The following is a 27,142-nucleotide window of genomic DNA, read 5'->3' as shown; positions in this document are numbered from 1 at the left end:
CTCCCCACAAGCCTCTCACTCTCCCCGCCTGCCTCTCACTCTCCCCGCCTGCCTCTCACTCTCCCCGCCTGCCTCTCACTCTCCCCGCCTGCCTCTCACTCTCCCCACCTGCCTCTCACTCTCCCCGCCTGCCTCTCACTCTCCCCACATGCCTCGCACTCTCCCAGCCTGCCTCTCACTCTCCCCGCCTGCCTCTCACTCTCCCCACATGCCTCTCACTCTCCCCACATGCCTCTCACTCTCCCCGCCTGCCTCTCACTCTCTCCACCTGCCTCTCACTCTACTCACTTCTCTCTCTCCCCGCCTGCCTCTCTCTCTCCCCGCCTGCCTCTCACTCTACTCACTTCTCTCTCTCCCCGCCTGCCTCTCACTCTCCCCGCCTGCCTCTCACTCTCCCCAGCTCTCTCTCCCCGCCTGCCTCTCACTCTCCCAGCTCTCTCACCCCCCCTGCCTCTCACTCTCCCCGCCTGCCTCTTACTCTCCCCAGCTCTCTCTCCCCGCCTGCCTCTCACTCTCCCAGCTCTCTCTCCCCGCCTGCCTCTCACTCTCCCCGCCTGCCTCTCGCTCTCCCCACCTGCCTCTCACTCTCCCCGTCTGCCTCTCGCTCTCCCCGCCTGTCTCTCACTCTCCCCACCTGCCTCTCACTCTCCCCACCTGCCTCTCACTCTCCCCGCCTGCCTCTCACTCTCCCAGCTCTCTCTCCCCGCCTGCCTCTCACTCTCTCCGCCTGCCTCTCGCTCTCCCCACCTGCCTCTCACTCTCCCCGTCTGCCTCTCACTCTCCCCACCTGCCTCTCACTCTCCCCGCCTGCCTCTCACTCTCCCCGCCTGCCTCACGCTCTCCTCACCTGCCTCTCACTCTCCCCGCCTGCCTCCCTCTCTCACTGCCTGCCTCTCACTCTCCCCGCCTGCCTCTCGCTCTCCTCACCTGCCTCTCACTCTCCTCACCTGCCTCTCACTCTCCCCACCTGCCTCCCTCTCTCCCCGCCTGCCTCTCACTCTCCCCGCCTGCCTCTCGCTCTCCTCACCTGCCTCTCACTCTCCCCACCTGCCTCTCTCTCTCCCCGCCTGCCTCTCACTCTCCCCGCCTGCCTCTCACTCTCCCCACATGCCTCTCACTCTCCCCACCAGCCTCTCACTCTCCCCGCCTGCCTCTCACTCCTTCCACTGCCTCTCACTCTACTCACTTCTCTCTCTCCCCGCCTGCCTCTCTCTCTCCCTGCCTGCCTCTCACTCTACTCACTTCTCTCTCTCCCCGCCTGCCCCTCACTCTCCCCGCCTGCCTCTAACTCTCCCCAGCTCTCTCTCCCCCCCTGCCTCTCACTCTCCCCGCCTGCCTCTTACTCTCCCTAGCTCTCTCTCCCCGCCTGCCTCTCACTCTCCCAGCTCTCTCTCCCCGCCTGCCTCTCACTCTCCCCGCCTGCCTCTCACTCTCCCCACCTGCCTCTCACTCTCCCCGCTTGCCTCTCGCTCTCCTCACCTGCCTCTCACTCTCCCCGCCTGCCTCTCTCTCTTCCCGCCTGCCTCTCACTCTCCCCGCCTGCCTCTCGCTCTCCTCACCTGCCTCTCATTCTCCCTACCTGCCTCTCTCTCTCCCCGCCTGCCTCTCACTCTCCCCACTTCTCTCTCTCCCCGCCTGCCTCTCACTCTCCCCGCCTGCTTCTCACTCTCCCCACTTCTCTCTCTCCCCGCCTGCCTCTCTCTCCCCGCCTGCCTCTCTCTCTCCCCGCCTGCCTCTCACTCTCCCCGCCTGCCTCTCACTCTCCCCACAAGCCTCTCACTCTCCCCGCCTGCCTCTCACTCTCCCCGCCTGCCTCTCACTCTCCCCGCCTGCCTCTCACTCTCCCCGCCTGCCTCTCACTCTCCCCACCTGCCTCTCACTCTCCCCGCCTGCCTCTCACTCTCCCCACATGCCTCGCACTCTCCCAGCCTGCCTCTCACTCTCCCCGCCTGCCTCTCACTCTCCCCACATGCCTCTCACTCTCCCCACATGCCTCTCACTCTCCCCGCCTGCCTCTCACTCTCTCCACCTGCCTCTCACTCTACTCACTTCTCTCTCTCCCCGCCTGCCTCTCTCTCTCCCCGCCTGCCTCTCACTCTACTCACTTCTCTCTCTCCCCGCCTGCCTCTCACTCTCCCCGCCTGCCTCTCACTCTCCCCAGCTCTCTCTCCCCGCCTGCCTCTCACTCTCCCAGCTCTCTCACCCCCCCTGCCTCTCACTCTCCCCGCCTGCCTCTTACTCTCCCCAGCTCTCTCTCCCCGCCTGCCTCTCACTCTCCCAGCTCTCTCTCCCCGCCTGCCTCTCACTCTCCCCGCCTGCCTCTCGCTCTCCCCACCTGCCTCTCACTCTCCCCGTCTGCCTCTCGCTCTCCCCGCCTGTCTCTCACTCTCCCCACCTGCCTCTCACTCTCCCCACCTGCCTCTCACTCTCCCCGCCTGCCTCTCACTCTCCCAGCTCTCTCTCCCCGCCTGCCTCTCACTCTCTCCGCCTGCCTCTCGCTCTCCCCACCTGCCTCTCACTCTCCCCGTCTGCCTCTCACTCTCCCCACCTGCCTCTCACTCTCCCCGCCTGCCTCTCACTCTCCCCGCCTGCCTCACGCTCTCCTCACCTGCCTCTCACTCTCCCCGCCTGCCTCCCTCTCTCACTGCCTGCCTCTCACTCTCCCCGCCTGCCTCTCGCTCTCCTCACCTGCCTCTCACTCTCCTCACCTGCCTCTCACTCTCCCCACCTGCCTCCCTCTCTCCCCGCCTGCCTCTCACTCTCCCCGCCTGCCTCTCGCTCTCCTCACCTGCCTCTCACTCTCCCCACCTGCCTCTCTCTCTCCCCGCCTGCCTCTCACTCTCCCCGCCTGCCTCTCACTCTCCCCACATGCCTCTCACTCTCCCCACCAGCCTCTCACTCTCCCCGCCTGCCTCTCACTCCTTCCACTGCCTCTCACTCTACTCACTTCTCTCTCTCCCCGCCTGCCTCTCTCTCTCCCTGCCTGCCTCTCACTCTACTCACTTCTCTCTCTCCCCGCCTGCCCCTCACTCTCCCCGCCTGCCTCTAACTCTCCCCAGCTCTCTCTCCCCCCCTGCCTCTCACTCTCCCCGCCTGCCTCTTACTCTCCCTAGCTCTCTCTCCCCGCCTGCCTCTCACTCTCCCAGCTCTCTCTCCCCGCCTGCCTCTCACTCTCCCCGCCTGCCTCTCGCTCTCCCCACCTGCCTCTCACTCTCCCCGTCTGCCTCTCGCTCTCCCCGCCTGTCTCTCACTCTCCCCACCTGCCTCTCACTCTCCCCACCTGCCTCTCACTCTCCCCGCCTGCCTCTCACTCTCCCCGCCTGCCTCTCGCTCTCCTCACCTGCCTCTCACTCTCCCCGCCTGCCTCTCACTCTCCCCGCCTGCCTCTCGCTCTCCTCACCTGCCTCTCACTCTCCCCGCCTGCCTCTCTCTCTCCCCGCCTGCCTCTCACTCTCCCCGCCTGCCTCTCGCTCTCCTCACCTGCCTCTCACTCTCCCCACCTGCCTCTCTCTCTCCCCGCCTGCCTCTCACTCTCCCCACTTCTCTCTCTCCCCGCCTGCCTCTCTCTCTCCCCGCCTGCCTCTCACTCTCCCCGCCTGCCTCTCACTCTCCCCACTTCTCTCTCTCCCCGCCTGCCTCTCTCTCCCCGCCTGCCTCTCTCTCTCCCCGCCTGCCTCTCACTCTCCCCGCCTGCCTCTCACTCTCCCCACTTCTCTCTCTCCCCGCCTGCCTCTCTCTCCCCGCCTGCCTCTCTCTCTCCCCGCCTGACTCTCACTCTCCCCGCCTGCCACTCATTCTCCCCAGCTCTCTCTCACCGTCTGCCTCTCACTCTCCCCGCCTGCCTCTCCCTCTCCCCAGCTCTCTCTCACCGTCTGCCTCTCACTCTCCCCGCCTGCCTCTCACTCTCCCCACCTGCCTCTCACTCTCCCCGCCTGCCTCTCACTCTCCCCACCCGCCTCTCACATTCCCCACTTCTCTCTCTCCCCACCTGCCTCTCTCTCTCCCCGCCTGCCTCTCACTCTCCCCACCTGCCTCTCACTCTCCCCACCTGTCTCTCGCTCTCCCCGCCTGCCTCTCACTCTCCCCACATGCCTCTCACTCTCCCCACCTGCCTCTCACTCTCCCCACCTGCCTCTCTCTCTCACCGTCTGCCTCTCACTCTCCCCAACTGCCTCTCACTCTCCCTGCCTGCCTCTCACTCTCCCCACCTGCCTCTCACTCTCCCCGCCTGCCGCTCACTCTCCCCACCTGCCTCTCACTCTCCCCACCTGCCTCTCACTCTCCCCACCTGCCTCTCACTCTCCCCACCTGCCTCTCGCTCTCCCCGCATGCCTCTCACTCTCCCCACCTGCCTCTCGCTCTCCCCGCCTGCCTCTCGCTCTCCCCGCATGCCTCTCACTCTCCCCACCTGCCTCTCGCTCTCCCCACCTGCCTCTCGCTCTCCCCGCATGCCTCTCACTCTCCCCACCTGCCTCTCGCTCTCCCCGCCTGCCTCTCGCTCTCACCACCTGCCTCTCGCTCTCCTCGCCTGTCTTTCACTCTCCCCGCCTGCCTCTCGCTCTCCACACCTGCCTCTCGCTCTCCCCACCTGCCTCTCACTCTCCCCGCCTGCCTCTCCCTCTCCCCGCCTGCCTCTCACTCTCCCCACCTGCCTCTCACTCTCCCCACCTGCCTCTCACTCTCCCCGCCTGCCTCTCTCTCTCCCCACCTGCCTCTCGCTCTCCCCGCCTGCCTCTCTCTCTCCCCACCTGCCTCTCACATTCCCCACTTCTCTCTCTCCCCGCCTGCCTCTCTCTCTCCCCGCCTGCCTCTCACTCTCCCTGCCTGCCTCTCACTCTCCCCAGCTCTCTCTCCCCACCTGCCTCTCACTCTCCCCACCTGCCTCTCACTCTCCCCGTCTGCCTCTCGCTCTCCCCGCCTGTCTCTCACTCTCCCCACCTGCCTCTCACTCTCCCCACCTGCCTCTCACTCTCCCCGCCTGCCTCTCACTCTCCCTGCCTGCCTCTCGCTCTCCTCACCTGCCTCTCACTCTCCCCGCCTGCCTCTCACTCTCCCCGCCTGCCTCTCGCTCTCCTCACCTGCCTCTCACTCTCCCCGCCTGCCTCTCTCTCTCACCGTCTGCCTCTCACTCTCCCCGCCTGCCTCTCCCTCTCCCCAGCTCTCTCTCCCCGCCTGCCTCTCACTCTCCCCGCCTGCCTCTCACTCTCCCCACCTGCCTCTCACTCTCCCCGCCTGCCTCTCACTCTCCCCACCCGCCTCTCACATTCCCCACTTCTCTCTCTCCCCACCTGCCTCTCTCTCTCCCCGCCTGCCTCTCACTCTCCCCGCCTGCCTCTCACTCTCCCCACATGCCTCTCACTCTCCCCACCTGCCTCTCACTCTCCCCACCTGCCTCTCACTCTCCCCACCTGTCTCTCGCTCTCCCCGCCTGCCTCTCACTCTCCCCACATGCCTCTCACTCTCCCCACCTGCCTCTCACTCTCCCCACCTGCCTCTCTCTCTCACCGTCTGCCTCTCACTCTCCCCAACTGCCTCTCACTCTCCCTGCCTGCCTCTCACTCTCCCCACCTGCCTCTCACTCTCCCCGCCTGCCGCTCACTCTCCCCACCTGCCTCTCACTCTCCCCACCTGCCTCTCACTCTCTCCACCTGCCTCTCCCTCTCCCCACCTGCCTCTCGCTCTCCCCGCATGCCTCTCACTCTCCCCACCTGCCTCTCGCTCTCCCCGCCTGCCTCTCGCTCTCCCCGCATGCCTCTCACTCTCCCCACCTGCCTCTCGCTCTCCCCACCTGCCTCTCGCTCTCCCCGCATGCCTCTCACTCTCCCCACCTGCCTCTCGCTCTCCCCGCCTGCCTCTCGCTCTCACCACCTGCCTCTCGCTCTCCTCGCCTGTCTTTCACTCTCCCCGCCTGCCTCTCGCTCTCCACACCTGCCTCTCGCTCTCCCCACCTGCCTCTCACTCTCCCCGCCTGCCTCTCCCTCTCCCCGCCTGCCTCTCACTCTCCCCACCTGCCTCTCACTCTCCCCACCTGCCTCTCACTCTCCCCGCCTGCCTCTCTCTCTCCCCACCTGCCTCTCGCTCTCCCCGCCTGCCTCTCTCTCTCCCCACCTGCCTCTCACATTCCCCACTTCTCTCTCTCCCCGCCTGCCTCTCTCTCTCCCCGCCTGCCTCTCACTCTCCCTGCCTGCCTCTCTCTCTCCCTGCCTGCCTCTCACTCTACTCACTTCTCTCTCTCCCCGCCTGCCCCTCACTCTCCCCGCCTGCCTCTCACTCTACTCACTTCTCTCTCTCCCCGCCTGCCCCTCACTCTCCCCGCCTGCCTCTAACTCTCCCCAGCTCTCTCTCCCCGCCTGCCTTTCACTCTCCCCGCCTGCCTCTCACTCTCCCCAGCTCTCTTTCCCCGCCTGCCTCTCACTCTCCCCGCCTGCCTCTCGCTCTCCCCGCCTGCCTCTCGCTCTCCCCACCTGCCTCTCACTCTCCCCGCCTGCCTCTCACTCTCCCCACCTGCCTCTCACTCTCCCCGCTTGCTTCTCACTCTCCCCGCCTGCCTCTCACTCTCCCCACCTGCCTCTCACTCTCCCCACCTGCCTCTCACTCTCCCCGCTTGCTTCTCACTCTCCCCGCCTGCCTCTCACTCTCCCCACCTGCCTCTCACTCTCCCCACCTGCCTCTCACTCTCCCCGCTTGCTTCTCACTCTCCCCGCCTGCCTCTCACTCTCCCCACCTGCCTCTCACTCTCCCCACCTGCCTCTCACTCTCCCCGCCTGCCTGTCACTCTCCCCGCATGCCTCTCGCTCTCCCCACCTTCCTCTCACTCTCCCCGCCTGCCTCTCTCTCTCTCCGCCTGCCTCTCACTCTCCCCACCTGCCTCTCACTCTCCCCGCCTGCCTCTCTCTCTCCCCGCCTCCTCTCACTCTCTCCGCCTGCCTCTCACTCTCCCCACCTGCCTCTCACTCTCCCCGCCTGCCTCTCACTCTCCCCGCTTGCCTCTCACTCTCCCCACCTGCCTCTCGCTCTCCCCGCCTGCCTCTCACTCTCCCCGCTTGCCTCTCAATCTCCCCACCTGCCTCTCACTCTCCGCACCTGTCGGTCACTCTCCGCACCTGTCTTTCGCTCTCCCCACTTCTCTCTCTCCCCGCCTGCCTCTCACTCTCCCCACCTGCCTCTCTCTCTCCGCACCTGTCGGTCACTCTCCGCACCTGTCTCTCACTCTCCCCACTTCTCTCTCTCCCCGCCTGCCTCTCACTCTCCCCACCTGCCTCTCACTCTCCCCACCTGCCTCTCACTCTCCCCGCTTGCCTCTCACTCTCCCTGCCTGCCTCTCACTCTCCCCGCCTGCCTCTCTCTCTCCCCGCCTGCCTCTCACTCTCCCCGCCTGCCTCTCGCTCTCCTCACATGCCTCTCACTCTCCCCGCCTGCCTCTCACTCTCCCCACCTGCCTCTCACTCTCCCCGCTTGCCTCTCGCTCTCCTCACCTGCCTCTCACTCTCCCCGCCTGCCTCTCTCTCTCCCCGCCTGCCTCTCACTCTCCCCGCCTGCCTCTCGCTCTCCTCACCTGCCTCTCATTCTCCCTACCTGCCTCTCTCTCTCCCCGCCTGCCTCTCACTCTCCCCACTTCTCTCTCTCCCCGCCTGCCTCTCTCTCTCCCCGCCTGCCTCTCACTCTCCCCGCCTGCTTCTCACTCTCCCCACTTCTCTCTCTCCCCGCCTGCCTCTCTCTCCCCGCCTGCCTCTCTCTCTCCCCGCCTGCCTCTCACTCTCCCCGCCTGCCTCTCACTCTCCCCGCCTGCCTCTCACTCTCCCCACAAGCCTCTCACTCTCCCCGCCTGCCTCTCACTCTCCCCGCCTGCCTCTCACTCTCCCCGCCTGCCTCTCACTCTCCCCGCCTGCCTCTCACTCTCCCCACCTGCCTCTCACTCTCCCCGCCTGCCTCTCACTCTCCCCACATGCCTCTCACTCTCCCCGCCTGCCTCTCACTCTCCCCACATGCCTCTCACTCTACCCACATGCCTCTCACTGTCCCCGCCTGCCTCTCACTCTCTCCACCTGCCTCTCACTCTACTCACTTCTCTCTCTCCCCGCCTGCCTCTCTCTCTCCCCGCCTGCCTCTCACTCTACTCACTTCTCTCTCTCCCCGCCTGCCTCTCTCTCTCCCCGCCTGCCTCTCACTCTCCCCACATGCCTCTCACTCTCCCCGCCTGCCTCTCACTCTCCCCACATGCCTCTCACTCTACCCACATGCCTCTCACTGTCCCCGCCTGCCTCTCACTCTCCCCACATGCCTCTCACTCTCCCCGCCTGCATCTCACTCTCCCCAGCTCTCTCTCCCCGCCTGCCTCTCACTCTCCCAGCTCTCTCACCCCCCCTGCCTCTCACTCTCCCCGCCTGCCTCTTACTCTCCCCAGCTCTCTCTCCCCGCCTGCCTCTCACTCTCCCAGCTCTCTCTCCCCGCCTGCCTCTCACTCTCTCCGCCTGCCTCTCGCTCTCCCCACCTGCCTCTCACTCTCCCCGTCTGCCTCTCACTCTCCCCACCTGCCTCTCACTCTCCCCGCCTGCCTCTCACTCTCCCCGCCTGCCTCACGCTCTCCTCACCTGCCTCTCACTCTCCCCGCCTGCCTCCCTCTCTCACTGCCTGCCTCTCACTCTCCCCGCCTGCCTCTCGCTCTCCTCACCTGCCTCTCACTCTCCTCACCTGCCTCTCACTCTCCCCACCTGCCTCTCACTCTCCCCGCCTGCCTCTCGCTCTCCCCACCTGCCTCTCACTCTCCCCGTCTGCCTCTCGCTCTCCCCGCCTGTCTCTCACTCTCCCCACCTGCCTCTCACTCTCCCCACCTGCCTCTCACTCTCCCCGCCTGCCTCTCACTCTCTCCGCCTGCCTCACGCTCTCCTCACCTGCCTCTCACTCTCCCCGCCTGCATCCCTCTCTCCCCGCCTGCCTCTCACTCTCCCTGCCTGCCTCTCGCTCTCCTCACCTGCCTCTCACTCTCCCCACCTGCCTCTCTCTCTCCCCGCCTGCCTCTCACTCTCCCCGCCTGCCTCTCACTCTCCCCACATGCCTCTCACTCTCCCCACCTGCCTCTCACTCTCCCCGCCTGCCTCTCACTCTCTCCATTGCCTCTCACTCTACTCACTTCTCTCTCTCCCCGCCTGCCTCTCTCTCTCCCTGCCTGCCTCTCACTCTACTCACTTCTCTCTCTCCCCGCCTGCCTCTCACTCTCCCCGCCTGCCTCTAACTCTCCCCAGCTCTCTCTCCCCCCCTGCCTCTCACTCTCCCCGCCTGCCTCTTACTCTCCCTAGCTCTCTCTCCCCGCCTGCCTCTCACTCTCCCAGCTCTCTCTCCCCGCCTGCCTCTCACTCTCCCCGCCTGCCTCTCGCTCTCCCCACCTGCCTCTCACTCTCCCCGTCTGCCTCTCGCTCTCCCCGCCTGTCTCTCACTCTCCCCACCTGCCTCTCACTCTCCCCACCTGCCTCTCACTCTCCCCGCCTGCCTCTCACTCTCCCCGCCTGCCTCTCGCTCTCCTCACCTGCCTCTCACTCTCCCCGCCTGCCTCTCACTCTCCCTGCCTGCCTCTCGCTCTCCTCACCTGCCTCTCACTCTCCCCGCCTGCCTCTCTCTCTCCCCGCCTGCCTCTCGCTCTCCCCGCCTGCCTCTCGCTCTCCTCACCTGCCTCTCACTCTCCCCACCTGCCTCTCTCTCTCCCCGCCTGCCTCTCACTCTCCCCACTTCTCTCTCTCCCCGCCTGCCTCTCTCTCTCCCCGCCTGCCTCTCACTCTCCCCGCCTGCCTCTCACTCTCCCCACTTCTCTCTCTCCCCGCCTGCCTCTCTCTCCCCGCCTGCCTCTCTCTCTCCCCGCCTGACTCTCACTCTCCCCGCCTGCCACTCATTCTCCCCAGCTCTCTCTCACCGTCTGCCTCTCACTCTCCCCGCCTGCCTCTCCCTCTCCCCAGCTCTCTCTCCCCGCCTGCCTCTCACTCTCCCCGCCTGCCTCTCACTCTCCCCACCTGCCTCTCACTCTCCCCGCCTGCCTCTCACTCTCCCCACCCGCCTCTCACATTCCCCACTTCTCTCTCTCCCCACCTGCCTCTCTCTCTCCCCGCCTGCCTCTCACTCTCCCCACCTGCCTCTCACTCTCCCCACCTGTCTCTCGCTCTCCCCGCCTGCCCCTCACTCTCCCCACCTGCCTCTCACTCTCCCCACCTGCCTCTCACTCTCCCCACCTGCCTCTCTCTCTCACCGTCTGCCTCTCACTCTCCCCAACTGCCTCTCACTCTCCCTGCCTGCCTCTCACTCTCCCCACCTGCCTCTCACTCTCCCCGCCTGCCGCTCACTCTCCCCACCTGCCTCTCACTCTCCCCACCTGCCTCTCACTCTCCCCACCTGCCTCTCACTCTCCCCACCTGCCTCTCGCTCTCCCCGCATGCCTCTCACTCTCCCCACCTGCCTCTCGCTCTCCCCGCCTGCCTCTCGCTCTCCCCGCATGCCTCTCACTCTCCCCACCTGCCTCTCGCTCTCCCCGCCTGCCTCTCGCTCTCCCCGCATGCCTCTCACTCTCCCCGCCTGCCTCTCGCTCTCCCCGCCTGCCTCTCGCTCTCACCACCTGCCTCTCGCTCTCCCCGCCTGTCTCTCACTCTCCCCGCCTGCCTCTCGCTCTCCACACCTGCCTCTCACTCTCCCCGCCTGCCTCTCCCTCTCCCCGCCTGCCTCTCACTCTCCCCACCTGCCTCTCACTCTCCCCACCTGCCTCTCACTCTCCCCGCCTGCGTCTCTCTCTCCCCACCTGCCTCTCGCTCTCCCCGCCTGCCTCTCTCTCTCCCCACCTGCCTCTCACATTCCCCACTTCTCTCTCTCCCCGCCTGCCTCTCTCTCTCCCCGCCTGCCTCTCACTCTCCCTGCCTGCCTCTCACTCTCCCCAGCTCTCTCTCCCCGCCTGCCTTTCACTCTCCCCGCCTGCCTCTCACTCTCCCCAGCTCTCTTTCCCCGCCTGCCTCTCACTCTCCCCGCCTGCCTCTCGCTCTCCCCGCCTGCCTCTCGCTCTCCCCACCTGCCTCTCACTCTCCCCGCCTGCCTCTCACTCTCCCCACCTGCCTCTCACTCTCCCCGCTTGCTTCTCACTCTCCCCGCCTGCCTCTCACTCTCCCCACCTGCCTCTCACTCTCCCCACCTGCCTCTCACTCTCCCCGCTTGCTTCTCACTCTCCCCGCCTGCCTCTCACTCTCCCCACCTGCCTCTCACTCTCCCCACCTGCCTCTCACTCTCCCCGCTTGCTTCTCACTCTCCCCGCCTGCCTCTCACTCTCCCCACCTGCCTCTCACTCTCCCCACCTGCCTCTCACTCTCCCCGCCTGCCTGTCACTCTCCCCGCCTGCCTCTCGCTCTCCCCACCTTCCTCTCACTCTCCCCGCCTGCCTCTCTCTCTCTCCGCCTGCCTCTCACTCTCCCCACCTGCCTCTCACTCTCCCCGCCTGCCTCTCTCTCTCCCCGCCTCCTCTCACTCTCTCCGCCTGCCTCTCACTCTCCCCACCTGCCTCTCACTCTCCCCGCCTGCCTCTCACTCTCCCCGCTTGCCTCTCACTCTCCCCACCTGCCTCTCGCTCTCCCCGCCTGCCTCTCACTCTCCCCGCTTGCCTCTCAATCTCCCCACCTGCCTCTCACTCTCCGCACCTGTCGGTCACTCTCCGCACCTGTCTCTCGCTCTCCCCACTTCTCTCTCTCCCCGCCTGCCTCTCACTCTCCCCACCTGCCTCTCTCTCTCCGCACCTGTCGGTCACTCTCCGCACCTGTCTCTCACTCTCCCCACTTCTCTCTCTCCCCGCCTGCCTCTCACTCTCCCCACCTGCCTCTCACTCTCCCCACCTGCCTCTCACTCTCCCCGCTTGCCTCTCACTCTCCCCGCTTGCCTCTCACTTTCTCCGCCTGCCTCTCGCTCTCCCCGCCTGCAACTCGCTCTCCCCGCTTGCCTCTCACTCTCCCCACTTGCCTCTCACTCTCCCCTCCTGCCTCTCGCTCTCCCCACCTGCCTCTCGCTCTCCCCGCCTGCCTCTCACTCTCCCCGCCTGCCTCTCGCACTCCCCACCTGCCTCTCGCTTTCCCCGCCTGCCTCTCACTCTCCCCGCTTGCCTCTCAATCTCCCCACCTGCCTCTCACTCTCCGCACCTGTCGGTCACTCTCCGCACCTGTCTCTCGCTCTCCCCACTTCTCTCTCTCCCCGCCTGCCTCTCACTCTCCCCACCTGCCTCTCTCTCTCCGCACCTGTCGGTCACTCTCCGCACCTGTCTCTCACTCTCCCCACTTCTCTCTCTCCCCGCCTGCCTCTCACTCTCCCCACCTGCCTCTCACTCTCCCCACCTGCCTCTCACTCTCCCCGCTTGCCTCTCACTCTCCCCGCTTGCCTCTCACTTTCTCCGCCTGCCTCTCGCTCTCCCCGCCTGCAACTCGCTCTCCCCGCTTGCCTCTCACTCTCCCCACTTGCCTCTCACTCTCCCCTCCTGCCTCTCGCTCTCCCCACCTGCCTCTCGCTCTCCCCGCCTGCCTCTCACTCTCCCCGCCTGCCTCTCGCACTCCCCACCTGCCTCTCGCTTTCCCCGCCTGCCTCTCACTCTTCCCGCTTGCCTCTCGTTCTCCACACCTGCCGCTCACTCTCCCCACCTGCCTCTCACATTCCAAACTTCTCTCTCTCCCCGCCTGCCTCTCTCTCTCCCCGCCTGCCTCTCACTCTCCCCACCTGCCTCTCTCTCTCCCCACCTGCCTCTCACTCTCCCCTCTTCTCTCTCTCCCCGCCTGCCTCTCACTCTCCCCGCCTGCCTTTCACGCTCTCCAACTGCCTCTCACTCTCCCCTCTTCTCTCTCTCCCCGCCTGCCTCTCTCTCTCCCCGCCTGCCTCTCTCTCTCCCCACCTGCCTCTCACTCTCCCCGCCTGCCTCTCACTCTCCCCGCCTGCCTCTCTCTCTGCCCGCCTGCCTCTCGCTCTCCCCGCGAGCCTCTCACTCTCCCCGCCTGCCTCTCGCTCTCCCCGCCTGCCTCTCGCTCTCCCCACCTGCCTCTCACTCTCCCAGCCTGCCTCTCACTCTCCCCACCTGCCTCTCACTCTCTCCGCCTGCCTCTCACTCTCCCCGCCTGCCTCTCACTCTCCCCACTTCTCTCTCTCCCCGCCTGCCTCTCACTCTCCCCGCCTGCCTCTCACTCTCCCCGCCTGCATCTCACTCTCCCCGCCTGCCTCTCACTCTCCCCAGCTCTCTCTCCCCGCCTGCCTCTCACTCTGCCCGCCTGCCTCTCGCTCTCCCCACCGACCTCTCGCTCTCCCCACCTGCCTCTCACTCTCCCCGCCTGCCTCTCACTCTCCCCACCTGCCTCTCACTCTCCCCACCTGCCTCTCACTCTCCCCACCTGCCTCTCACTCTCCCCACCTGCCTCTCTCTCTCCCCACTTCTCGCTCTCCCCACCTGCCTCTCGCTCTCCCCAGCTGCCTCTCGCTCTCCCCACCTGCCTCTCTCTCTTCCCACTTCTCACTCTCCCCACCTGCCTCTCGCTCTCCCCACCTGCCTCTCTCTCTCCCCACCTGCCTCTCTCTCTCCCCTCCTGCCTCTCACTCTACCCGCCTGCCTCTCATTCTCCCCACCTGCCTCTCACTCTCCCCACCTGCCTCTCACTCTGCCCGCCTGCCTCTCTCTCTCTCCCCGCCTGCCTCTCACTCTTCCCACCTGCCTCTCACTCTCCCCGCCTGCCTCTCTCTCTCTCCCCGCCTGCCTCTCACTCTCCCCGCCTGCCTTTCACGCTCTCCAACTGCCTCTCACTCTCCCCTCTTCTCTCTCTCCCCGCCTGCCTCTCTCTCTCCCCGCCTGCCTCTCTCTCTGCCCGCCTGCCTCTCGCTCTCCCCGCGTGCCTCTCACTCTCCCCGCCTGCCTCTCGCTCTCCCCGCCTGCCTCTCGCTCTCCCCACCTGCCTCTCACTCTCTCCACCTGCCTCTCACTCTCCCAGCCTGCCTCTCACTCTCCCCACCTGCCTCTCACTCTCTCCGCCTGCCTCTCACTCTCCCCGCCTGCCTCTCACTCTCCCCGCCTGCCTCTCGCTCTCCCCGCCTGCCTCTCGCTCTCCCCACCTGCCTCTCACTCTCCCCGCCTGCCTCTCACTCTCCCCACCTGCCTCTCACTCTCCCCGCTTGCTTCTCACTCTCCCCGCCTGCCTCTCACTCTCCCCACCTGCCTCTCACTCTCCCCACCTGCCTCTCACTCTCCCCGCTTGCTTCTCACTCTCCCCGCCTGCCTCTCACTCTCCCCACCTGCCTCTCACTCTCCCCACCTGCCTCTCACTCTCCCCGCTTGCTTCTCACTCTCCCCGCCTGCCTCTCACTCTCCCCACCTGCCTCTCACTCTCCCCACCTGCCTCTCACTCTCCCCGCCTGCCTGTCACTCTCCCCGCCTGCCTCTCGCTCTCCCCACCTTCCTCTCACTCTCCCCGCCTGCCTCTCTCTCTCTCCGCCTGCCTCTCACTCTCCCCACCTGCCTCTCACTCTCCCCGCCTGCCTCTCTCTCTCCCCGCCTCCTCTCACTCTCTCCGCCTGCCTCTCACTCTCCCCACCTGCCTCTCACTCTCCCCGCCTGCCTCTCACTCTCCCCGCTTGCCTCTCACTCTCCCCACCTGCCTCTCGCTCTCCCCGCCTGCCTCTCACTCTCCCCGCCTGCCTCTCACTCTCCCCACCTGCCTCTCACTCTCCCCGCTTGCTTCTCACTCTCCCCGCCTGCCTCTCACTCTCCCCACCTGCCTCTCACTCTCCCCACCTGCCTCTCACTCTCCCCGCTTGCTTCTCACTCTCCCCGCCTGCCTCTCACTCTCCCCACCTGCCTCTCACTCTCCCCACCTGCCTCTCACTCTCCCCGCTTGCTTCTCACTCTCCCCGCCTGCCTCTCACTCTCCCCACCTGCCTCTCACTCTCCCCACCTGCCTCTCACTCTCCCCGCCTGCCTGTCACTCTCCCCGCCTGCCTCTCGCTCTCCCCACCTTCCTCTCACTCTCCCCGCCTGCCTCTCTCTCTCTCCGCCTGCCTCTCACTCTCCCCACCTGCCTCTCACTCTCCCCGCCTGCCTCTCTCTCTCCCCGCCTCCTCTCACTCTCTCCGCCTGCCTCTCACTCTCCCCACCTGCCTCTCACTCTCCCCGCCTGCCTCTCACTCTCCCCGCTTGCCTCTCAATCTCCCCACCTGCCTCTCACTCTCCGCACCTGTCGGTCACTCTCCGCACCTGTCTCTCGCTCTCCCCACTTCTCTCTCTCCCCGCCTGCCTCTCACTCTCCCCACCTGCCTCTCTCTCTCCGCACCTGTCGGTCACTCTCCGCACCTGTCTCTCACTCTCCCCACTTCTCTCTCTCCCCGCCTGCCTCTCACTCTCCCCACCTGCCTCTCACTCTCCCCACCTGCCTCTCACTCTCCCCGCTTGCCTCTCACTCTCCCCGCTTGCCTCTCACTTTCTCCGCCTGCCTCTCGCTCTCCCCGCCTGCAACTCGCTCTCCCCGCTTGCCTCTCACTCTCCCCACTTGCCTCTCACTCTCCCCTCCTGCCTCTCGCTCTCCCCACCTGCCTCTCGCTCTCCCCGCCTGCCTCTCACTCTCCCCGCCTGCCTCTCGCACTCCCCACCTGCCTCTCGCTTTCCCCGCCTGCCTCTCACACTTCCCGCTTGCCTCTCGTTCTCCACACCTGCCGCTCACTCTCCCCACCTGCCTCTCACATTCCAAACTTCTCTCTCTCCCCGCCTGCCTCTCTCTCTCCCCGCCTGCCTCTCACTCTCCCCACCTGCCTCTCTCTCTCCCCACCTGCCTCTCACTCTCCCCTCTTCTCTCTCTCCCCGCCTGCCTCTCACTCTCCCCGCCTGCCTTTCACGCTCTCCAACTGCCTCTCACTCTCCCCTCTTCTCTCTCTCCCCGCCTGCCTCTCTCTCTCCCCGCCTGCCTCTCTCTCTCCCCACCTGCCTCTCACTCTCCCCACCTGCCTCTCTCTCTGCCCGCCTGCCTCTCGCTCTCCCCGCAAGCCTCTCACTCTCCCCGCCTGCCTCTCGCTCTCCCCGCCTGCCTCTCGCTCTCCCCACCTGCCTCTCACTCTCCCAGCCTGCCTCTCACTCTCCCCACCTGCCTCTCACTCTCTCCGCCTGCCTCTCACTCTCCCCGCCTGCCTCTCACTCTCCCCACTTCTCTCTCTCCCCGCCTGCCTCTCACTCTCCCCGCCTGCCTCTCACTCTCCCCGCCTGCCTCTCACTCTCCCCGCCTGCATCTCACTCTCCCCGCCTGCCTCTCACTCTCCCCAGCTCTCTCTCCCCGCCTGCCTCTCACTCTGCCCGCCTGCCTCTCGCTCTCCCCACCGACCTCTCGCTCTCCCCACCTGCCTCTCACTCTCCCCGCCTGCCTCTCACTCTCCCCACCTGCCTCTCACTCTCCCCACCTGCCTCTCACTCTCCCCACCTGCCTCTCACTCTCCCCACCTGCCTCTCTCTCTCCCCACTTCTCGCTCTCCCCACCTGCCTCTCGCTCTCCCCAGCTGCCTCTCGCTCTCCCCACCTGCCTCTCTCTCTTCCCACTTCTCACTCTCCCCACCTGCCTCTCGCTCTCCCCACCTGCCTCTCTCTCTCCCCACCTGCCTCTCTCTCTCCCCTCCTGCCTCTCACTCTACCCGCCTGCCTCTCATTCTCCCCACCTGCCTCTCACTCTCCCCACCTGCCTCTCACTCTGCCCGCCTGCCTCTCTCTCTCTCCCCGCCTGCCTCTCACTCTTCCCACCTGCCTCTCACTCTCCCCGCCTGCCTCTCTCTCTCTCCCCGCCTGCCTCTCACTCTCCCCGCCTGCCTTTCACGCTCTCCAACTGCCTCTCACTCTCCCCTCTTCTCTCTCTCCCCGCCTGCCTCTCTCTCTCCCCACCTGCCTCTCACTCTCCCCGCCTGCCTCTCACTCTCCCCGCCTGCCTCTCTCTCTGCCCGCCTGCCTCTCGCTCTCCCCGCGTGCCTCTCACTCTCCCCGCCTGCCTCTCGCTCTCCCCGCCTGCCTCTCGCTCTCCCCACCTGCCTCTCACTCTCTCCACCTGCCTCTCACTCTCCCAGCCTGCCTCTCACTCTCCCCACCTGCCTCTCACTCTCTCCGCCTGCCTCTCACTCTCCCCGCCTGCCTCTCACTCTCCCCACTTCTCTCTCTCCCCGCCTGCCTCTCACTCTCCCCGCCTGCCTCTCACTTTCCCCGCCTGCCTCTCACTCTCCCCGCCTGCCTCTCACTCTCCCCAACTCTCTCTCCCCGCCTGCCTCTCACTCTGCCCGCCTGCCTCTCGCTCTCCCCACCGACCTCTCGCTCTCCCCACCTGCCTCTCACTCTCCCCGCCTGCCTCTCACGCTCCCCACCTGCCTCTCACGCTCCCCACCTGCCTCTCACTCTCCCCACCTGCCTCTCACTCTCCCCACCTGCCTCTCACTCTCCCCAGCTGCCTCTCGCTCTCCCCACCTGCCTCTCTCTCTTCCCACTTCTCGCTCTCCCCACCTGCCTCTCGCTCTCCCCACCTGCCTCTCTCTCTCCCCACCTGCCTCTCTCTCTCCCCTCCTGCCTCTCACTCTACCCGCCTGCCTCTCATTCTCCCCACCTGCCTCTCACTCTCCCCACCTGCCTCTCACTCTGCCCGCCTGCCTCTCTCTCTCTCCCCGCCTGCCTCTCACTCTTCCCACCTGCCTCTCACTCTCCCCGCCTGCCTCTCTCTCTCTCCCCGCCTGCCTCTCACTCTTCCCGCCTGCCTCTCGCTCTCCCCACCTGCCTCTCACTCTCCCCACCTGCCTCTCACTCTCCCCGCCTGCCTCTCTCTCTCTCCCCGCCTGCCTCTCACTCTCCCCACCTGCCTCTCTCTCTCCCCGCCTGCCTCTCACTCTTCCCCCCCGCCTCTCACTCTCCCCGCCTCCCTCTCGCTCTCCCCACCTGCCTCTCACTCTCCCCAGCTCTCTCTCCCCGCCTGCCTCTCACTCTCCCCACCTGCCTCTCGCTCTCCCCACCTGCCTCTCACTCTCCCCGCCTGCCTCTCACTCTCCCCACCTGCCTCTCGCTCTCCCCACCTGCCTCTCATTCTCGCCGCCTGCCTCTCACTCTCCCCGTCTGCCTCTCGCTCTCCCCACCTGCCTCTCACTCTCCCCACATGCCTCTCACTCTCCCCGCCTTCCTCTCACTCTCTCCGCCTGCCTCTCGCTCTCCCCACCTGCCTCTCACTCTCCCCACCTGCCTCTCACTCTCCCCACCTGCCTCTCACTCTCCCCGCCTTCCTCTCACTCTCCCCGCCTGCCTCTCACTCTCCCCGCCTGCCTCTCACTCTCCCCGCCTGCCTCTCACTCTCCCCCCATGCCTCTCACTCTCCCCGCCTGCCTCTCACTCTCCCCGCCTGCCTTTCACTCTCCCCGCCTGCCTCTCACTCTCCCCGCCTGCCTCTCACTCTCCCCGCCTGCCTCTCACTCTCCCCGCCTGCCTCTCACTCTCCCCACATGCCTCTCAGTCTCCCCGCCTGCCTCTCACTCTCCCCGCCTGCCTCTCACTCTCTCCACATGCCTCTCACTCTCCCCACCTGCCTCTCACTCTCCCCGCCTGCCTCTCACTCTACTCACTTCTCTCTCTCCCCGCCTGCCTCTCTCTCTCCCCGCCTGCCTCTCACTCTCCCCGCCTGCCTCTCACTCTCCCCAGCTCTCTCTCCCCGCCTGCCTCTCACTCTCCCAGCTCTCTCTCCCCCCCTGCCTCTCACTCTCCCCGCCTGCCTCTCACTCTCCCCACCTGCCTCTCACTCTGCCCGCCTGCCTCTCTCTCTCTCTCCCCGCCTGCCTCTCACTCTCCCCACCTGCCTCTCTCTCTCCCCAGCTCTCTCTCCCCGCCTGCCTCTCACTCTTCCCCCCCGCCTCTCACTCTCCCCGCCAGCCTCTCGCTCTCCCCACCTGCCTCTCACTCTCCCCACCTGCCTCTCTCTCTCCGCACCTGCCACTCACTCTCCCCGCCTGCCTCTCACTCTCCCCACCTGCCTCTCACTCTGCCCGCCTGCCTCTCACTCTCTCCCCGCCTGCCTCTCACTCTCCCCACCTGCCTCTCACTCTCCCCACCTGCTCTCACTCTCCCCGCCTGCCTCTCTCTCTCTCCCCGCCTGCCTCTCACTCTCCCCACCTGCCTCTCTCTCTCCCCGCCTGCCTCTCACTCTTCCCCCCCGCCTCTCACTCTCCCCGCCTCCCTCTCGCTCTCCCCACCTGCCTCTCACTCTCCCCAGCTCACTCTTCCCGCCTGCCTCTCACTCTCCCCACCTGCCTCTCGCTCTCCCCACCTGCCTCTCACTCTCCCCGCCTGCCTCTCACTCTCCCCACCTGCCTCTCGCTCTCCCCACCTGTCTCTCATTCTCCCCGCCTGCCTCTCACTCTCCCCGTCTGCCTCTCACTCTCCCCGTCTGCCTCTCGCTCTCCCCACATGCCTCTCACTCTCCCCGCCTTCCTCTCACTCTCTCCGCCTGCCTCTCGCTCTCCCCACCTGCCTCTCACTCTCCCCACCTGCCTCTCACTCTCCCCACCAGCCTCTCACTCTCCCCGCCTTCCTCTCACTCTCCCCGCCTGCCTCTCACTCTCCCCGCCTGCCTCTCACTCTCCCCACATGCCTCTCACTCTCCCCGCCTGCCTCTCACTCTCCCCGCCTGCCTCTCACTCTCCCCACATGTCTCTCACTCTCCCCACCTGCCTCTCACTCTCCCCGCCTGCCTCTCACTCTACTCACTTCTCTCTCTCTCCGCCTGCCTCTCTCTCTCCCCGCCTGCCTCTCACTCTCCCCGCCTGCCTCTCACTCTCCCCAGCTCTCTCTCCCCGCCTGCCTCTCACTCTCCCAGCTCTCTCTCCCCCCCTGCCTCTCACTCTCCCCGCCTGCCTCTCACTCTCCCCACCTGCCTCTCACTCTGCCCGCCTGCCTCTCTCTCTCTCCCCGCCTGCCTCTCACTCTCCCCACCTGCCTCTCTCTCTCCCCAGCTCTCTCTCCCCGCCTGCCTCTCACTCTTCCCCCCCGCCTCTCACTCTCCCCGCCTGCCTCTCGCTCTCCCCACCTGCCTCTCACTCTCCCCACCTGCCTCTCTCTCTCCGCACCTGCCTCTCACTCTCCCCGCCTGCCTCTCACTCTCCCCGCCTGCCTCTCACTCTGCCCGCCTGCCTCTCACTCTCTCCCCGCCTGCCTCTCACACTCCCCACCTGCCTCTCACTCTCCCAACCTCCCTCTCTCTCTCCCCGCCTGCCTCTCACTCTCCCCACCTGCCTCTCACTCTACCCGCCTGCCTCTCACTCTCCCCACCTGCCTCTCTCTCTCCCCGCCTGCCTCTCTCTCTCCCCGCCTGCCTCTCACTCTCCCCACATGCCTCTCTCTCTCCACGCCTGCCTCTCTCTCTCCCCGCCTGCCTCTCTCTCTCCCCTCCTGCCTCTCTCTCTCCCCTCCTGCCACTGTCTCTCCCCGCCTGCCTCTCTCTCTCCCCGCCTGCCACTCTCTCTCCCCACCTGCCTCTCTCTCTCCCCACCTGCCTCTCACTCTCCCCACCTGCCTCTCTCTCTTCCCGCCTGCCTCTCTCTCTCCCCGCCTGCCTCTCTCTCTCCCCGCCTGCATCTCTCTCTCCCCGCCTGCCTCTCTCTCTCCCCGCCTGCCTCTCTCTCTCCCCGCCTGCCTCTCTCTCTCCCCGCCTGCCTCTCGCTCTCCCCGCCTGCCTCTCGCTCTCCCCACCTGCCTCTCACTTACCCTGCCTGCCTCTCGCTCTCCCCGCCTGCCGCTCGCTCTCCCCGCCTGCCGCTCGCTCTCCCCGCCTGCCTCTCACTCTCCCCACCTGCCTCTCACTCTCCCCACTTCTCTCTCTCCCCGCCTGCCTCTCTCTCTCCCCGCCTGCCGACACTCTCCCCACCTGCCTCTCACTCTCCCCGCCTGCCTCTCACTCTACCCACTTCTCTCTCTCCCCGCCTGCCTCTCACTCTCACCGACTGCCTCTCACTCTCACCGCCTGCCTCTCACTCTCCCCGCCTGGCTCTCACTCTCCCCAGCTCTCTCTCCCCGCCTGCCTCTCACTCTCCCCGCCTGCCGCTCGCTCTCCCCGCCTGCCTCTCACTCTCCCCGCCTGCCTCTCGCTCTCCCCACCTGCCTCTCACTCACCCTGCCTGCCTCTCGCTCTCCCCGCCTGCCGCTCGCTCTCCCCGCCTGCCGCTCGCTCTCCCCGCCTGCCTCTCACTCTCCCCGCCTGCCTCTTACTCTCCCTGCCTGCCTCTCACTCTCCCCGCCTGCCTCTCTCTCTCCGCACCTGCCTCTCTCTCTCCCCACCTGGCTCTCTCTCTCCCCACCTGCCTTTCTCTCTCCCCACCTGCCTCTCTCTCTCCCCGCCTGCCTCTCCCTCTCCCCGCCTGCCTCTCGCTCTCCCCGCCTGCCTCTCGCTCTCCCCACCTGCCTCTCACTCTCCCCACTTCTCTCTCTCCCCGCCTGCCTCTCTCTCTCCCCGCCTGCCGACACTCTCCCCACCTGCCTCTCACTCTCCCCGCCTGCCTCTCACTCTACCCACTTCTCTCTCTCCCCGCCTGCCTCTCACTCTCACCGACTGCCTCTCACTCTCCCCGCCTGCCTCTCACTCTCCCCAGCTCTCTCTCACCGCCTGCCTCTCACTCTCTCCGCCTGGCTCTCAATCTCCCCAGCTCTCTCTCCCCGCCTGCCTCTCACTCTCCCCGCCTGCCTCTCGCTCTCCCCACCTGCCTCTCACTCACCCTGCCTGCCTCTCGCTCTCCCCGCCTGCCGCTCGCTCTCCCCGCCTGCCTCTCACTCTCCCCGCCTGCCTCTTACTCTCCCCACTTCTCTCTCTCCCCGCCTGCCTCTCACTCTCCCCGCCTGCCTCTCACTTTCCCCGCCTGCCTCTCACTCTCCCCGCCTGCCTCTCACTCTCCCCAGCTCTCTCTCCCCGCCTGCCTCTCACTCTGCCCGCCTGCCTCTCGCTCTCCCCACCGACCTCTCGCTCTCCCCACCTGCCTCTCACTCTCCCCGCCTGCCTCTCACTCTCCCCACCTGCCTCTCACTCTCCCCACCTGCCTCTCACTCTCCCCACCTGCCTCTCACTCTCCCCACCTGCCTCTCTCTCTCCCGACTTCTCGCTCTCCCCACCTGCCTCTCGCTCTCCCCTGCTGCCTCTCGCTCTCCCCACCTGCCTCTCTCTCTTCCCACTTCTCGCTCTCCCCACCTGCCTCTCGCTCTCCCCACCTGCCTCTCTCTCTCCCCACCTGCCTCTCTCTCTCCCCTCCTGCCTCTCACTCTACCCGCCTGCCTCTCATTCTCCCCACCTGCCTCTCACTCTCCCCACCTGCCTCTCACTCTCCCCGCCTGCCTCTCTCTCTCTCCCCGCCTGCCTCTCACTCTTCCCGCCTGCCTCTCGCTCTCCCCACCTGCCTCTCACTCTCCCCACCTGCCTCTCACTCTCCCCGCCTGCCTCTCTCTCTCTCCCCGCCTGCCTCTCACTCTCCCCACCTGCCTCTCTCTCTCCCCGCCTGCCTCTCACTCTTCCCCCCCGCCTCTCACTCTCCCCGCCTCCCTCTCTCTCTCCCCACCTGCCTCTCACTCTCCCCAGCTCTCTCTCCCCGCCTGCCTCTCACTCTTCCCGCCTGCCTCTCGCTCTCCCCACCTGCCTCTCGCTCTCCCCACCTGCCTCTCACTCTCCCCGCCTGCCTCTCACTCTCCCCACCTGCCTCTCGCTCTCCCCACCTGCCTCTCATTCTCCCCGCCTGCCTCTCACTCTCCCCGTCTGCCTCTCGCTCTCCCCACCTGCCTCTCACTCTCCCCACATGCCTCTCACTCTCCCCGCCTTCCTCTCACTCTCTCCGCCTGCCTCTCGCTCTCCCCACCTGCCTCTCACTCTCCCCACCTGCCTCTCACTCTCCCCACCTGCCTCTCACTCTCCCCGCCTTCCTCTCACTCTCCCCGCCTGCCTCTCACTCTCCCCGCCTGCCTCTCACTCTCCCCGCCTGCCTCTCACTCTCCCCCCATGCCTCTCACTCTCCCCGCCTGCCTCTCACTCTCCCCGCCTGCCTTTCACTCTCCCCGCCTGCCTCTCACTCTCCCCGCCTGCCTCTCACTCTCCCCGCCTGCCTCTCACTCTCCCCGCCTGCCTCTCACTCTCCCCACATGCCTCTCAGTCTCCCCGCCTGCCTCTCACTCTCCCCGCCTGCCTCTCACTCTCTCCACATGCCTCTCACTCTCCCCACCTGCCTCTCACTCTCCCCGCCTGCCTCTCACTCTCCCCACCTGCCTCTCTCTCTCCCCGCCTGCCTCTCTCTCTCCCCGCCTGCCTCTCACTCTCCCCGCCTGCCTCTCACTCTCCCCAGCTCTCTCTCCCCGCCTGCCTCTCACTCTCCCAGCTCTCTCTCCCCCCCTGCCTCTCACTCTGCCCGCCTGCCTCTCTCTCTCTCCCCGCCTGCCTCTCACTCTCCCCACCTGCCTCTCTCTCTCCCCAGCTCTCTCTCCCCGCCTGCCTCTCACTCTGCCCGCCTGCCTCTCTCTCTCTCCCCGCCTGCCTCTCACTCTCCCCACCTGCCTCTCTCTCTCCCCAGCTCTCTCTCCCCGCCTGCCTCTCACTCTCCCCACCTGCCTCTCGCTCTCCCCACCTGCCTCTCACTCTCCCCACCTGCCTCTCACTCTCCCCACCTGCCTCTCTCTCTCCCCGCCTGCCTCTCACTCTTCCCCCCCGCCTCTCACTCTCCCCGCCTCCCTCTCGCTCTCCCCACCTGCCTCTCACTCTCCCCAGCTCTCTCTCCCCGCCTGCCTCTCACTCTTCCCGCCTGCCTCTCACTCTCCCCACCTGCCTCTCGCTCTCCCCACCTGCCTCTCACTCTCCCCGCCTGCCTCTCACTCTCCCCACCTGCCTCTCGCTCTCCCCACCTGCCTCTCATTCTCCCCGCCTGCCTCTCACTCTCCCCGTCTGCCTCTCACTCTCCCCGTCTGCCTCTCGCTCTCCCCACATGCCTCTCACTCTCCCCGCCTTCCTCTCACTCTCTCCGCCTGCCTCTCGCTCTCCCAACCTGCCTCTCACTCTCCCCACCTGCCTCTCACTCTCCCCACCTGCCTCTCACTATCCCCGCCTTCCTCTCACTCTCCCCGCCTGCCTCTCACTCTCCCCGCCTGCCTCTCACTCTCCCCCCATGCCTCTCACTCTTCCCGCCTGCCTCTCACTCTCCCCGCCTGCCTTTCACTCTCCCCGCCTGCCTCTCACTCTCCCCGCCTGCCTCTCACTCTCCCCGCCTGCCTCTCACTCTCCCCACATGCCTCTCACTCTCCCCGCCTGCCTCTCACTCTCCCCGCCTGCCTCTCACTCTCCCCACATGTCTCTCACTCTCCCCACCTGCCTCTCACTCTCCCCGCCTGCCTCTCACTCTACTCACTTCTCTCTCTCCCCGCCTGCCTCTCTCTCTCCCCGCCTGCCTCTCACTCTCCCCGCCTGCCTCTCACTCTCCCCAGCTCTCTCTCCCCGCCTGCCTCTCACTCTCCCAGCTCTCTCTCCCCCCCTGCCTCTCACTCTCCCCGCCTGCCTCTCACTCTCCCCACCTGCCTCTCACTCTGCCCGCCTGCCTCTCTCTCTCTCCCCGCCTGCCTCTCACTCTCCCCACCTGCCTCTCTCTCTCCCCAGCTCTCTCTCCCCGCCTACCTCTCACTCTTCCCCCCCGCCTCTCACTCTCCCCGCCTGCCTCTCGCTCTCCCCACCTGCCTCTCACTCTCCCCACCTGCCTCTCTCTCTCCGCACCTGCCTCTCACTCTCCCCGCCTGCCTCTCACTCTCCCCACCTGCCTCTCACTCTGCCCGCCTGCCTCTCACTCTCTCCCCGCCTGCCTCTCACTCTCCCCACCTGCCTCTCACTCTCCCCACCTGCCTCTCACTCTCCCCGCCTGCCTCTCACTCTACTCACTTCTCTCTCTCTCCGCCTGCCTCTCTCTCTCCCCGCCTGCCTCTCACTCTCCCCGCCTGCCTCTCACTCTCCCCAGCTCTCTCTCCCCGCCTGCCTCTCACTCTCCCCAGCTCTCTCTCCCCCCCTGCCTCTCTCTCTCCCCGCCTGCATCTCTCTCTCCCCGCCTGCCTCTCACTCTCCCCACCTGCCTCTCGCTCTCCCCACCTGCCTCTCATTCTCCCCGCCTGCCTCTCACTCTCCCCGTCTGCCTCTCACTCTCCCCGTCTGCCTCTCGCTCTCCCCACATGCCTCTCACTCTCCCCGCCTTCCTCTCACTCTCTCCGCCTGCCTCTCGCTCTCCCCACCTGCCTCTCACTCTCCCCACCTGCCTCTCACTCTCCCCACCTGCCTCTCACTCTCCCCGCCTTCCTCTCACTCTCCCCGCCTGCCTCTCACTCTCCCCGCCTGCCTCTCACTCTCCCCGCCTGCCTCTCACTCTCCCCCCATGCCTCTCACTCTCCCCGCCTGCCTCTCACTCTCCCCGCCTGCCTTTCACTCTCCCCGCCTGCCTCTCTCTCTCCCCGCCTGCCGACACTCTCCCCACCTGCCTCTCACTCTCCCCGCCTGCCTCTCACTCTACCCACTTCTCTCTCTCCCCGCCTGCCTCTCACTCTCACCGACTGCCTCTCACTCTCCCCGCCTGCCTCTCACTCTCCCCAGCTCTCTCTCACCGCCTGCCTCTCACTCTCCCCGCCTGGCTCTCACTCTCCCCAGCTCTCTCTCCCCGCCTGCCTCTCACTCTCCCCGCCTGCCTCTCGCTCTCCCCACCTGCCTCTCACTCACCCTGCCTGCCTCTCGCTCTCCCCGCCTGCCGCTCGCTCTCCCCGCCTGCCTCTCACTCTCCCCGCCTGCCTCTTACTCTCCCCACTTCTCTCTCTCCCCGCCTGCCTCTCACTCTCCCCGCCTGCCTCTCACTTTCCCCGCCTGCCTCTCACTCTCCCCGCCTGCCTCTCACTCTCCCCAGCTCTCTCTCCCCGCCAGCCTCTCACTCTGCCCGCCTGCCTCTCGCTCTCCCCACCGACCTCTCGCTCTCCCCACCTGCCTCTCACTCTCCCCGCCTGCCTCTCACTCTCCCCGTCTGCCTCTCACTCTCCCCGCCTGCCTCTCACTCTCCCCGCCTGCCTCTCACTCTCCCCGCCTGCCTCTCACTCTCCCCGCCTGCCTCTCACTCTCCCCGCATGCCTCTCACTCTCCCCGCCTGCCTCTCACTCTCCCCGCCTGCCTTTCACTCTCCCCGCCTGCCTCTCACTCTCCCCGCCTGCCTCTCACTCTCCCCACATGCCTCTCACTCTCCCCGCCTGCCTCTCACTCTCCCCACCTGCCTCTCACTCTCCCCGCCTGCCTCTCACTCTACTCACTTCTCTCTCTCTCCGCCTGCCTCTCTCTCTCCCCGCCTGCCTCTCACTCTCCCCGCCTGCCTCTCACTCTCCCCAGCTCTCTCTCCCCGCCTGCCTCTCACTCTCCCAGCTCTCTCTCCCCCCCTGCCTCTCACTCTCCCCGCCTGCCTCTCACTCTCCCCACCTGCCTCTCACTCTGCCCGCCTGCCTCTCTCTCTCTCCCCGCCTGCCTCTCACTCTCCCCACCTGCCTCTCTCTCTCCCCAGCTCTCTCTCCCCGCCTGCCTCTCACTCTTCCCCCCCGCCTCTCACTCTCCCCGCCTGCCTCTCGCTCTCCCCACCTGCCTCTCACTCTCCCCACCTGCCTCTCTCTCTCCGCACCTGCCTCTCACTCTCCCCGCCTGCCTCTCACTCTCCCCGCCTGCCTCTCACTCTGCCCGCCTGCCTCTCACTCTCTCCCCGCCTGCCTCTCACACTCCCCACCTGCCTCTCACTCTCCCAACCTCCCTCTCTCTCTCCCCGCCTGCCTCTCACTCTCCCCACCTGCCTCTCACTCTACCCGCCTGCCTCTCACTCTCCCCACCTGCCTCTCTCTCTCCCCGCCTGCCTCTCTCTCTCCCCGCCTGCCTCTCACTCTCCCCACATGCCTCTCTCTCTCCACGCCTGCCTCTCTCTCTCCCCGCCTGCCTCTCTCTCTCCCCTCCTGCCTCTCTCTCTCCCCTCCTGCCACTGTCTCTCCCCGCCTGCCTCTCTCTCTCCCCGCCTGCCACTCTCTCTCCCCACCTGCCTCTCTCTCTCCCCACCTGCCTCTCACTCTCCCCACCTGCCTCTCTCTCTTCCCGCCTGCCTC

Source organism: Pristiophorus japonicus, chromosome 1 (genome assembly GCF_044704955.1).
Source record: "Pristiophorus japonicus isolate sPriJap1 chromosome 1, sPriJap1.hap1, whole genome shotgun sequence".
In the NCBI taxonomy this organism is placed as follows: Eukaryota; Metazoa; Chordata; class Chondrichthyes; family Pristiophoridae; genus Pristiophorus; species Pristiophorus japonicus.
The sequence above is the reverse complement of the archived record's forward strand: the minus strand, read 5'-3'. Positions refer to the sequence as shown.